Source organism: Pipistrellus hanaki (assembly GCF_964339955.1).
Source record: "Pipistrellus hanaki genome assembly, chromosome: 9".
Taxonomy (NCBI): domain Eukaryota; kingdom Metazoa; phylum Chordata; class Mammalia; order Chiroptera; family Vespertilionidae; genus Pipistrellus; species Pipistrellus hanaki.
In genome coordinates, this window is record NC_140511.1 from 23,339,388 (window position 1) to 23,351,690 (window position 12,303).

At 35.2% G+C, this 12,303-nt stretch overlaps 1 protein-coding gene across 2 annotated transcripts in view; it reads right to left on the bottom strand.

The window, feature by feature from the left end:
* The window catches only part of CNTN5 (contactin 5), a 917,150-nt gene that overhangs the window by 777,696 nt on the left and 127,151 nt on the right, over nt 1-12,303 (bottom strand). Inside the window, exon 1 of one of the 2 annotated variants that reach the window (XM_084894671.1) lies at nt 5,102-5,173. The exons of the other annotated variant lie outside the window; for it this stretch is intronic. The gene's annotated coding sequence lies outside the window, so the exon portion shown is untranslated. Of the gene's footprint in view, nt 1-5,101; nt 5,174-12,303 lie in introns of those variants that run through there. 2 annotated transcript variants of the gene reach the window in all.

Genomic DNA, 12,303 nt, shown 5'->3' on the forward strand with positions numbered 1-12,303 from the left:
ATTGGAACAGAGCTCTGTTTTGGACCAATGTAAATGAATTCCACAAAACTCTATTGAACAGCATTAGCATTTATAAAATTACCAGTGGGCCAGAGCATGATATTCCATGCAGTAGGCTGCCCACTGCTTCCGTGGGAGGTGGGAGGCAGGAGGCAGCTGTGCCACTTCCACGGGAGGTGGCAGTGAGCAGCTAGCCCCCTTGGGAGCCAGGAGCCAACCATACTATGTCCATGGGAGCCAGGAGGGACCCATGCCTATTCCACGGGGAGCTAGGGGGAGCCACAGTGCACCTGTAGAAGCTGGCATGAGGGAGCTACATCGGACAGGAGACGTGGCACTTCCTCGGGAGCCAGGAGGGACTCGTGCTGATTCTGAAATTCTGCAGGAGGCGGGAGCAAGCCACCTGGGCCCGCCCTCAGGAGCCTGGAGGGAGCTGCTCCACTTCCACTGGAGCCAGGAAGGACCTCTGCACATTCCGTGGGAGGTGGGAGGGAGCTGCGTTGCTTTTGTGGGAGGCAGGAATGACCTGCATAGATTCTGTGGGAGGCGGGAGCAAGCTGCTGCCACCAGTGGGAGCTGAGAGGGAGCCACGCAGCTTGTGGAGGCGGGAGGGAGCTGCCACAGCCGCCCACGGGGAGGAGGGTACCTAGAGGTGCTCCAGGCACCTTGGTCATTACTGTGACACCATAACAGACAATTTGCATAGTACCTCTCTCTCTCTGTGTATATGTATATAGATAGATAGATAGATAGATAGATAGATAGATAGATAGATAGATAGATTCATATCTATCTATATATCTATATCTATATCTAATATATATATATATATATACACTAGAGACCCAGTGCACAATATTCATGCACTTGGTGGAGGAGGGGTTTCCCTCAGCCTGGCCTGTGCCCTCTCACAATCAGGGAGTCCTAGGGGGATGTCTGACTTACATCTTAGGCCCGTTCCCTGTGGACATCCTTAGCGCTCCTGCAGAGGCAGGCCATTGCACTTGCCAGCTATCAGCCTGGCTTGTGGCTGAGTGATGCTCCCCCTATGGGAGCACACTGATCACCAGGGGGCAGCTTCTGTGTTGAGTGTCTGCCCCTGGTGGTCAGTGAGCATCACAGTGACAGGTCTTTCTGCTGTTTGGTCGATTTGCATATTAGAGTTTTATTCTATAGGATATGTGGCTCAGAAGAGTGAATAGATGTGGACACAACATATATGAGTTGTCTTTGCACATTAGGAAGTTAGTATTTAGAGGAAGGGAAAGACATATTATTCTGGTTGCAAGATAAATGTTCCATAACAAAAATATCACATATGTGCTAATAAAATATTTTTGTTTTAAAATAAGGTATTATGTTGGAGATGGCCTTTTATCTAGGTACATTTGGCAGGCTAACTTTTTGTGGAGAGATATAAGGGAGAAAGGTAAAAAGGAGATAAACCTACAGGGATAAAACATATGAAGTTCAGGATGACTGGACAGCTGTTTGGTGAGAATGTGAACAGAGTCAAATATTACTCAGTCAACTCTTTATGCAGAAAAGTAGGTATGACCTATATATTTTGAACTATGTTGAGTTAATATTTTGTGCCACACCTATAGCATGTGTGTATATACACCAGTATGGGAAAGGGCATTCTAGGGGCTCCTTTACTTTCATTTCATACTTTTAAAATTCATATAAGACTCAAATTCTTTGATAGATTAGCTAGAATTTATTTCTAGTTATTTTGTTAGAGCCTAAAGCACTTTTAATAGATTATGGCCATATACATGTGAAAGTACTTAAAAAAATAATACCCATGGTTTTTCAAATAAAATATCATCTGTTGAATAATTTATAATACATTCTGAAATATTATGATTTCCAAAATGACTTAAAATGATTTTTATGTACTTTAGGAAAATTATTATTAATTCTAGGACTAAATGATCTTTAGTATGTTTCCTGTTTCCTTAATTATAACTCTCATATGAATTTATTATATACATGCTTAATTATAGAGATATCAAACTCTCACTCCAACCCATGTTGGATATTTTAGTAACATGTTATGAAATAAATGTTTTTATTAAGGCAATATGCCAAAATATCTATGGCAGTAGTACTTACTCTTTTTATCAACATTTTCTAGCACATATAAAAAAGGAAACAATAAAGTGTATTTAAAAATCACTAATTAATGAAAAAGAATCTGTAATTTTTCATCAGAGCTCTTAGTGAGCATCAAATAATTGTTGCCACACAAATTTGGTAGTGAGAGTTTAAAGAAAGCCTAAAATATTTTATGTCTTGGTAGGTCAAAAGAAACTTCAATTGGAATGTTTGGGGCCTTTCCAACAGAATTAAGATTTTTTTAAATATATTTTTATTGATTTTGTACAGAGAGGAAGGGAGAGAGATAGAGAGTTAAAAACATCTATGAGAGAGAGTCATCGATCAGCTGCCTCTTGCACACCCCCTACCGGGAATATGCCGCAAACAAGGTACATGCCCTTCACCGGAATCGAACCGGGGACCCTTCAGTCCCCAAGCCGACGCTCTATCCATTGAGCCAAACCGGTCTCGACAGAATTAAGATTCTTAATGATGACAGGTAGAGATTATCCAAGGAAATCTATACAAAGTCTATCTCTTGAATGCTTCTGCAGTGAAATTCTAAACATCTCAGAGTCATAAGAGAACTCACACCTAAGATCATTTCAAGCTCTACTTCCTTCTAACTTCTTTTTTAAAAATGTATTTTATTGATTTTTTTTTTTTACACAGAGGAAGGGAGAGAGATAGTTAGAAACATTGATGATAGAAACATCTATCAGCTGCCTCTTGCACACCCCCCCACAGGGGATGTGCTCACAACCAAGGTGACATGCCTTTGACTGGAATCGAACTTTGGACCCTTGAGTCCTCAGGTCGATTATCTGCCCACTGAGCCATGCCGGTTTCGGCTCCTAACTTCTAAACATCTCCACATAGATGTCTTAGAGATGTCCCAAATTTAGCATGCTCCCAAAGAAGATCCCAATAGTCTTTCAAAACAAATACTCAAAAATCTCAAAACGTATACTTCAAAACGCCATCCCCATTTCTGTAATGGGTGATTCCCCTTTATAATTTTTAAGAATAATGAAATTGGATTCCTTGCCCTGAGTGCTAAGCATTTATTTTCTGCACTCACCAACTACTGGACATGGTTGCCCTGTAAAGAGGGTATGACCTAAGGTGACGCCACTGTCCAGTGTGGAAGGGGCCCATCTGTGAGCTATCAGTTATCGTCATTCTCACCAGATGGCACCATGTGTTATTCCATCTACAAAGAGATGATGCTTATGTTACACATCACTGCATCCATTACAAATACCAACAAATACCAGCTACAGCAACTGAAAATGTTGCGTCATTTTACACATGTTAATTTTATTATTTCCATGTATCATATTTAGCGAGGAGTTGCCAAAGCTCTAAGCATTTTTTAGTCAAAGGTAACTACATTGAAATTCACCTCTGATGCTCTACAACAAATGCAAGTGTATTCAGTTATAGGAAAGGTCAAAACCACATTAAGGTATTAATTACTTACATTGCATACACTGGGGATTGGTGTTATGTTGGGATAACAATGAAATACATGAAAAGCAGTGAAAATGAGAGACATGGGTTTGGTTTTAGTAGATCTGTCAGCTAAATTGTGGCATGCATAGTAAGATATTTAATATTTTTATTACCCTGTCTGCAGTCCTTTTTTTCTTAACATTATTACATTAATTTATAAATAAATGTCCCAATTGAATGGGTACACTGCATAGCATCCTCTGTAGTCTAGTTTTTGTTAGGAATGCTGATGCTCATTCTTTTTTTCTCTGAGGGATTCATGATGTATTGGGAGAAGAAACAGTTACATAGACCATAATAAATGAATGGTTGGGGAAATTGGGAAGATTTAGCTGGAGAACTGAATAATCAGGGGAGACATAAAGAGCCCCACTAAATATTTGGGGAGTTTGCATGTGGCAGCAGAATTTAGGATATAATTGGTTGCAAGTGCAAACTATTAATGAGAGGAAGTTTCAGAAAGCATATTTCCACTTAACATGAGAAAAATGTGAATATTATTTCTAAGAAATAATGTAATTAGTTTCTAAAAGAGGACTTAATCCAAAACCTAGGTAAATGCCCTAACCAGGAATTGAACCCTCAATATTCTGGAGTCTGAGAAGACACTACAACCAACTGAGCCACCTGGCCAGGGCTTTCTTTTTCAGGTTAAAGCTAGGGTATGCCTCAGCCTGTAAGTATGTTGAAGAGAATGACTCAGTAATATGTAAAAATATAATGATGCTTGGAAAGGAGGGGGAGAAAAGTGAGATGGAAACCTTTGAGAAAGTGATATGGAATCTATTAACAAGACAGAGGGACTGGCCTTATATAGAAGCCCATCTTTAAAAGAGGGAAGACCTATCAAATGAGGTTGATAGATTTAACAGTGATAGCTTGTGAAAATTCTCTTCTGGTTTCTCCTTAAATAAGGCACAAGACTGAGCATCGATAAATGTAAGATTAAAAAGAGCTCAGAAAGAGTTGTCCACAGAACTTGCTTTTCAAGGTGAATCAGAATCAGTGACATTGGTGTCACCTAGAGCTCATTAGAAATGCACAATCTTGGGTGTCTCACAAAATTTTCAGGATCTGCATGTTCACAAGATCTCCAAGTGATTTGTTTGCATATTAACGTTGAGAAGAACCCATCTAACAAGAGAAGGAGAGCACATTGATCTGGGAAACGCAGTAGGATGGGCCAAATGACTAGTCGCCCCTTTGAGGTTAGCGGTCATGATTTTAAAACAAGTTTTCAGTTATTCATCTTCAACCAACATCCTAATTAAGATCTCCTTTCAGGCATGTTTCAGTCATTGCAAAGGTTAAGTTAAAAAAAAAATCTGTTCCCTGCAAATCTTCCCCATCTCAGTATATAGCACTACATTTTCCTCTGCTGTTCAAACCAAATATCAAGAAATCATCCTTGATTCCTTTCATCCTCTTTCAAATTACATCTGATGCATTAGGAAGTCCTATGGACCTTACCACCAGAACCTACCAAAATAGATTTCTTTTGATCTTTTCATCTGCTCTCCTCTATGATCTCTTCCTGGATGATTTTAACAGCCTCCTCATGGCTGTCTTTGTTTCCACTTTTGAAATGTAATAGTGCCTTCACATCTGAAAAATGATGGGGGGAAAAACGACACAGCTATAGCAACCTAACATTTTAGTGGACTTAAAAACACTGCCAGCTGAGGCATAATTACAGGAATCTGGCTTGCTTTGCACTGAGAAGATAAACCTGAATTTGGGAGGAAAATTATTTGATTTCTAGCTTAAAGTATTTGAAGGGCAAATAATCATTAACATTTTCTGAGTGGCAAAGAACCATGCACTGGGTGAGGCAGTGGAAATCCATTATCTCCATTACTTAAAATAACACTTCATTACAACATCCAAGGCCATTAAAACCTGAACTATGTCCCCAGGAATGATATAAGGAGTAGCTTACAGTCAGAGCAGTCTAAATCATGGATTTATATGCGAGTATCTAGCTGAATGCCCCTTGAAATATTCAAGCAAAGTCAAGGTAGCCACTGGCAGGGCTGTGGAGAGGATTCAAGCATCAGCTGGGTAGTTGGGCTGCATAAGGACTAGAGTTTTTATATAGCATCATTGGATCTATATCTTCATGGTTCATTGAAACCTAGGATTCTTTGCCAAAATGAAATTGACTGAGTCTACATTTGGAGCAATATGTAAAACATTTTATGGTGTGGACAAGGAAAAAATTTTCCACCAGTTTAGTTGGGGGCCATCAAATTACTAGGGAAATGAAGAAGTGTCTGAAATTTCAAAAGGATCTACCAAGTAGGCAATGTCTTGTCAATGAAACCAGGGTTATAAGGAAAATAAAAGTGGTCCCAAACCAATAAATGCTTACACAAATTAAGGAATCTGTCTACAAAAACTATATTGCATATACTGCAATATCACTAAATATGCCATAGATACTAGAATATCATAATACATCACACATTACTGGAAATCTGAACTGTCAGAAAAATTAGGAAAATATTTTCTAACCTAGGATTTAAGATCTATTCAGTTCTGTAACATTCTTCTATCTATACATCGTTTCACAGAAACTTACTAAGTATATACTTGTGCTAAAACAAATGAGCAAACAAACAAAAGAATATCATAAACTCAAGACATGAAATCTTATACAAGAAGAAAGATAATTCCCAGGATAATAATAAAAGGGATCCTAGAATCACAGCTATGTAATAAGCCAATAAAAAACCCACCCAGATAGGGCTTTAGGGATGTGTTTCTAAGAATGAATATGGAAGCAAAGAATTAGCTGATGTGATTGATCTTAGAGAGAAGAATTTTATACCCTGTTTCCCTGAAAATAAGACAGTGTCTTATATTAATTTTTTCTCCCAAAGTTGCACTAGGTTTTCAGGGGATGTCTTATTTTCGGGGAAACACGGTAGTACACTTAGAGTTCAAAAGTTAAACATTTGTAATTTGACAAAAATGTTGAGTTTATAATATGCTTCACGTGTTGTATTAGATATTTCTAGATATAGCAGTGAACAACAAAATGATATCTGCCCTACTAGAGCCTGTGATCAAGGAAAAAAAAAATTGAGTAGGAAATTAGAATCTCCAGTAAAGCAATGCTGCCCAAGAAAGGAAATGTAATTATATTCCAGTAAGTGGAACAGCTAAGAGCAATCTTTACATAGTCATAATAATTTATACACTAAATTTAAACAAAAATTATTATAAATGTTCTATTGATTGATTTATAGAATGACGTTGGGATCTTGGGATGGGAAATCAATTTTTTATTTTTTTTTATTTTTTAAATATATTTTATTGTTGATAGTATTACTGTTATCTCCCGTTATCCATTTTTAACTCCTCCTCCCATCCCCTAACCACTCCCCCAGGTCTTCACCACCCTATTTCCTGTGTCCATGGGCTATGCACATAAGTATATGTTTGTTGGTAGATTTTTTCTCATTCCCTCAATGCCACATCCGGACAGGTCAGTCTGTTCTGGGCCTCCATGCTTCCGGTCTTGTTTTGTTGGTCAATTCATTTTGTTCATTAGATTCCACAAATAAAGTGAGATCATGTGATTTTTGTTTCTCTCAGATGTACTTACTGGGAAATCAATTTTTAAAATGATCTGTAAAAGCTACATAAGCATACAAGCCCATCTTTAACATATATCAGCACCATTTCCTGTGGAGTTTGACCTAATTCTCACTCTGAATCCCTCTCCACTCAGACTCAGGAAGTAATATGTATTTGCCATCCTTCAACTCAATGATCTCTACAATCAGTTTCCAGATCATACATTATAGAAATGTTTTACATATTAAAATCTAATATTGAGAGAAAATACTGCAAAAATTGAGAAGGAGGGTAGTTGTGGTACAAATGAGAATTATGGAAGATGGAGATGAGAATTTGGTATGAACTTTATATTTTTATCTAAAAGTTATTACAAGAATTTTACTTGTTTGCAACCATTAAAATAGGTAGTGATTCCCAGATCAATAATCCAGAGTTGAAAATAGTAATACTAAAATTTTTAAGAAGGACATTACTATTTTCTTCTAACCACCTTTAAGTATCCCAGGTATCATTGGAGTTTCAACTTGAAGCTATATCCTTACTATAGACTAATCACAGATAGCACTCTGACAAGTAGTTTTTATACAATTGTTTTAAAATATAACAAATTTATCTTTCTACATGTTAAATGTTTAAATGCTGGAGCTTAGTGTAATATTATATTTCTAAATTATTAAAATATATCAATTGCCTCTAGTTTAATTGTAACTTATAGAAAAAGTTCTTGATGGTGATAATTTGATTTATGTAATATAAACATAGTTGTTTCTTTTAATCCATGATAAATAAAATATTTATCCAATATCTTTCAAATAATTTTTGAAGAAACAAATTAGATTTTCTCATCATTTTGCAAATCAATTTTAAAGTCAACTATTTATATTGTATAACTGCTTTTGATTGACATTGTTATAATGTTCCTATATTCAAATCTTATATTTCCCCACAACTACTAACTGATAATTTGAAAATATTGAGGGTTACTTTAATTAAAGAAAATCATTGTTTGCACACTACCTCCTTGCAATTAAAAAAAAAAAGAGATAAATTCAGAATTAAGTGTGTTTTTACAAAAGAATGCAATAAAACCAGCTTACATTCTCATGTTCCAAGAAGTGAACTTTAATTGAAATCTTGTTTTTAAAACTATTGTGCATTTGTTGAGGAAAGTGTATACTGTTCTAATAGCTCAGTAATACTAGTAATTATGACTCTCTGCAGAAGATATATCCTTAGGGTATTAATTTAACTTTCCCATAAGCAGGATTAAAGTCCAATTCACCTTATGGCACTTTTTATATTGCCAAAGATTAAGGGCTATCTAGGCAAAATTATACTTCAAATAACCATAGTAAGAGTATTGTAAATGTAATTTCTGCCTTTATTGAAAAGTTTTAGTACATAATGCATATGCCATCAAACTCATCTTGTATAATTCCTTTCCAATATAGAAAGGAAACCCTTTGAATTGCATGCACTAATCTCTTCAGCTGCAAAGTCTGTTTATAAATTCTATGATTTGAAGACATTTCATGTTCCCACACACCCAATGGTCATTCAGGGATCCAATATGGCAGCTAACAATTTGCCATTAAACATTCTGTCAATAGATCATTCTTTTTATAGCCTGTTACATTTCAAAAAGTGATTGAGCTAATTAAACACAACTGTGAAACTAAGCAGAGATTTAACACCATTCAATGGCTTTCTAAAGAATATTATTATTAACAAAGATGCATTTGAAATAAGTCAAACTAAAGTTAAATTCATTAACCCTTTTGGTATTATATATTGTAGTACAATTTTTATTTTTTTATGTAGTGTATATATGCTTTCTGTAAAATGCTAAATGTCACATGGCCATATGGTAGACTGCTTGAAACTGTAGACACTTTTTAAAGTTAAAAGAATAGTGTAAATATCATAAGTAAATATATTTATCAAAATGATTACATTTTATTATAAATAATTAGTTCCTATGGTTTTAATTCTTCAGGCACTTAAATTATTTTATCATGGTAAATAAAAATATATTATTAGCAAAATCCATCTGATAAAAAGTAAATAAAGCTGAAACAATAAAGAAAAAGCTTGTAACAGTGATATTACCTGTGAACTGGATCTCTTGGATCTCCATTGATCATGGGCCTGAATTTCGGTCAGAGCTTAATAAATTTCAGTTGTTGTAGTCGATGCAGTGGGTAGGAAAAACTATACCTCTTGGTGTGTGCTTCAGCAATATGACACAATTATTACTGAATATTTGAGACTGTGGTACATGTCTCCTCTGAGGATTAATTTACCTGGTTGCAGATTGGTGCAATACAGGTTCTTGTGCTTTATTCCTTTGAGTGCTCCTACGATAATTATTGCATGTGGTTTGTCCAACAGATTTTTCCTTTACAACACTGCAAAAAGTTTTATTTGCATCAAAATTATTTCATTTATATCAATCTTATTATAAAAAAGATTTTGTGTATCCTCATTTCAGCTTTTGATGAGTCCTGATATTTCGCATACATTTTCAAAAACAGGCAATTAAAATAATTAAAGGCTCATATGATTCTGCTTGTGAACAAGACTAGCAGTCATAAAAATCATTTTATCCATTTTATAAGGCATTTATTATGCAATGAGAATTATAATTTGTAAGAAAACAGTAATTTGATACCATCAGGAAGTGATGTCAGGCTAGACTAGTGCATTGGCTTGCTTGTTGTTTATTTTTTAAATAACCTTATTTGTTACATGTGGAAATAATTTTCAGTAAAAAATATGTTGAGTAAAAATTTTTGCACTTTCTATTGCCATCTAAATTCGGTGCTTGACTTTGTTAAAGGTACTGACAAGAAAGAGACTCAACAAGCCATGGAAAACATGCAAACCAGGCAGAATGCAAGGTCAATACTCTGAAAATTGCAACAAACCGTTGGTTTAAAATGTATTTTAGCTAAAGCTAAGGTAATAAGGGGGTAAAATTATATCAAAACCCTTTAAAAATTACATGCGCACATATACTCAAACACAATGGGGAACAGAAGAAAACAGGGCAGAATCAGGGAACATTTATTGATTAATTGGATTTCCTACGTTGGCTTGTAGAGCACACACTGCCTAGTGTTTAACCCTAGGCTGAAAAACAAAATAAAAACAAAGATCAAAGCTAGTGATTTTCTTCTTAAAAGTAAAAAGATAAACCTTCTGGGGAGAGGGGAAAACTCTCAGCAGAGAAAACCTTTCTAATTCTCAGGTTGGGGTGCACCACACACTGCCTGCCCTTTGGGGTCCATTATTACATACACATCATAAAGTGAAGTCTGATAGTACACATACCACCCACTCACACAAAGCTACTATTCAGAAAGACTTTCCACTTAAAAGGAGATCTTTGTAAACGAATCTACCAAAAACAATGTCAAAAGAAACCCAAAGGAGGCATATCACTATTAATGGACAAATAACAAATGGTCAGCAGGCAAGAGAGGAAAGCAGACACATCACAGATATATACTAAGATAATTTTGCAAATAAATCCAGAGAAAAAAATAATTCAGGAAACAGAAAAACAACAAGTAAAAAGAAAAATGATTCCAAATTTTATATGCTGATTCAAATAGGTATTGCACCCATTTTAAACAAGCTCTTAAAACAATAAGTAAATCAGCAACAAAACAAGAGCTATTAGAAATTCTGAAAGTTATTGCTAAAATAAAAATATTAATTCATAAAATGCCTCAACATAAAAAATAGAATATATAATTTAGAAAAATAAATAGATTATATTTTAAAAACTCTTAAGATCCCACAAAATTGGGGAAAACTTAGGTAAATAATTAAAAGATGAGTAAAATTATTTTTACCAGAGCCAAAAAACTCTTTATAGTGAGTAAATCTAATAAAAATACAAAAAGTCTTAGGTTTAATCCTTGACGTTTCAGACTATCATTCTAAAATTTCTTAGAAAAAGACAAACACTAAGCTCCATTAAGAAAACAGAACAAATGAACAAAAACAGATCTGGAAATAGAAAAGTATCAATCAGACCATCAAATCTCAGAGGAAAGTAGGGAAGGAAAGGGGTGAGGGGAGTGATCAACCAGAGAACTTGTATGCATGCATATAAGCCTAACCAAGGGACACAGACAGTAGGGGAGTGAGGACATGAAGGGGGGAGGGGGATGTGAGGGGCAATGGGGGGATAAGGACACATATGTAATACCTTAATCAATAAAGAAAAAAAGAAAAAAAAGTAAAGTTCAACTTCTTTCTTATCATAGACACACACACACACAAAAAGATGAAAAAATATATATTTAACTATTTCCTTTCAAGATTCTAATGTCTTGAATTAAATTATATAACAATGAAAAATTTAAATAAATTTAAACTAAAAACAGAAATAACTCAATAATGCTAGCTCTGAATATTGTGACTAAAGCTAAGGAGATATTTTATGGGTAACTATTGCTTTTCTGTACAATTTGAATTGTGACTATTTGTAAATATGGATTTGGTTAAATAGTTGTAAAACTTTGAAATAAATGCAATAGCTACTTTCCAATACTTACTGAAATATATTTAAAAAGAATTGTAACAAGAGTTACAGTAATTATCCCCAGATGGAATGTCCCTCTGCCATAACAAAATACAACGGACTGGGTGGCTTAATCAAGAGAATTGAGTTGCACAGTTCTGGAGGCTGAAGGTCCAACATCAAGGTGGCAATGGATGTGGTTCCAAGTGAGAGATCTCAGGCTTGCAGATGTCTGCCTTCTTGCTGTGTCATCACCTGGTAGAGAAAGAGAGCTCTTTTGCCTCTTCCTCTTTTTATTAAGGCATTAATCTCATCATTAGGGCCTCTTTCTCATTATCTAATACAACCCTAATTAATTCCCAAAGGTTCCACCTGAAAAACTGTAATTTGGGGATTAGAACTTCAACATATTAATGAATGAATGTGAATTTTTTTGAAATACAAACATTCAGTCTATAGCAGGAGATAATCCTTCAACAGTCTATAATAGTTCACTTTAAAACCTTTTTTTTTTTTTTGGAGCTAGAGAAGACCTACAGAATACTCTTCTTATGTCAGAGTACCAC